This window comes from Dipodomys ordii, unplaced genomic scaffold, assembly GCF_000151885.1.
Source record: "Dipodomys ordii isolate 6190 unplaced genomic scaffold, Dord_2.0 Scaffold34, whole genome shotgun sequence".
Classification (NCBI taxonomy): domain Eukaryota; kingdom Metazoa; phylum Chordata; class Mammalia; order Rodentia; family Heteromyidae; genus Dipodomys; species Dipodomys ordii.
The window spans coordinates 14147048-14148763 of NW_012267250.1; the positions used below are offsets into that span (position 1 = coordinate 14147048).

The 1716-nt window shown below is 42.8% G+C and overlaps 1 protein-coding gene across 1 annotated transcript in view; it reads left to right on the forward strand.

Moving 5' to 3' along the window:
- Nucleotides 1-1716, forward strand: part of Mypn (myopalladin) — a 113560-nt gene that overhangs the window by 35745 nt on the left and 76099 nt on the right. The gene's annotated exons all lie outside the window — the stretch shown is intronic.

Here is a 1716-nt window from a genome sequence, read left to right on the forward strand (position 1 = left end):
TCTCAGCCTCCTGAGTACCTAGGATAATAGGCTTGGGCACCTAGCTTGCTCAATTTTTTTCTATTGGCAACAGATACAATCTGTTATTTTTTTTTTTTACTGAAATAACATGGTTATTTCCTTTATTTTGGAAAAAGTGAGTATGGAGTATCCATGTTTGGGTAAGCATAGTTTGCCTATCATTCTTGCAAGTTGTAGTCTGGTTCCAGCATTGCAGCTCCTTGTCCAAGCCTCAGCCTAGCCCCTCATAAGTGCCACTCTATGTTCAGCAGAAATGCTTTACCCGCTTCTCATTTTCCCACCCAGGATAGGAAAGTGTATTAACTCAGGGTAAAGCTCCAATAAAATAACTGTTTTAATTGCTTTATTGGGACATTTCCTTGAACTTATGTGGGCTTGTGTATGGGGCGAGGGAGGCGGGGAGAAGGGAGGGGGCTGTGGATCTTTCACCACAGCAGTTTGTGACACGTGGCCAAAGCCCTAGCATTTCTTTACCCACAGTAGCTTGCACTAAAAGTGTGACTGTCAGCACAGTGAAAGGGCAAATAATCTCAGTTTTGTTTTCATAGAAAGTGAGCTACGCTGTAGTCCAGAGAGAACCACTGTAGCATGCTTAGATTGCTATTGTTCGCTATGCTCACATAAGCTATTTTGTATTCACTTCCTATTCTTTCAGCTGGTGGTTAAACTGGCACCTCACCGGCACCTCATTTTTCCTTTCTTCATTATCCCAGTGTAATCATAGCCTATTGCTGCTTTTAAAAAGTGGTTAGTGCTCTACAAAGTATTTAGTGTTTACTCTCTAAGTTATTGTGTATTATTCACTACCAAGCCTAGGAGGGTAAAATGATTATTTCCTTGTTTGCATGGTCAGCCCTCAGCATCCTCAGAGATTGGCTTCAGAGACTGTCTCCCTGGTATATGTCAAAATCTGAAGATGCTCAGATCCCTTCTATATGATGATTCACAACAGTGGCTAGCTACTCAAGAGGCTGAGATATTAAGATCATAGTTCATAGTCAGCCAGGGCAGACAATTAAGGAGCAAAAAAGCCAGAGGTAGAGCTAGGGCTCAAGTAGTAGAACATTAACCTTGAGCAAAAAAAGCTCAGGGATAGCACCCAGGCCCTGAGTTCAAGAACCAGGACTGAAATACACACACACACACACACACACACACACACACACACACACATTAATTTATTATCTAGGATTAAGGGCATGACTTAATGATAGTACACCTGCCTAACAAGCATGAGGCCCTGAGTCCAAACCCCATCTCTCTCTCTCTCTCCCCCCCCCTTTCTCTCTCTCTCTGTCACACACACGTACACACACACACAGGTGAAGTGAGAGAACATAATAATTATTGAGAATTGGTTGTAAAATTTAGCTTTGTGTAGGAGGTAATTTCTAAACCAAGCATTGATGGATGAATTATGTTTGCTATTGCTGCAAATCAGAGGAAGAAAATCTCAGAGAGCAAACCTTAAGCAGAAAGTTGAACATGGAGGGGACTGTGACATATCCATGGAACAGTGGAGGACAGCTTGAGTGTTGGGAAGTGGCTGGGTATGTGTGTTTCCTTTAATGTACCATAAAAATGATGAGAGGGAAGAATTAAAGCATAGGGCTGGGAAGGTGGCTCAGTGGTAGAGCGCTTGCCTTGCATGCCTGAGGCCCTGGGTTCGATTCCTCAGCACCACATAAGCAAAAA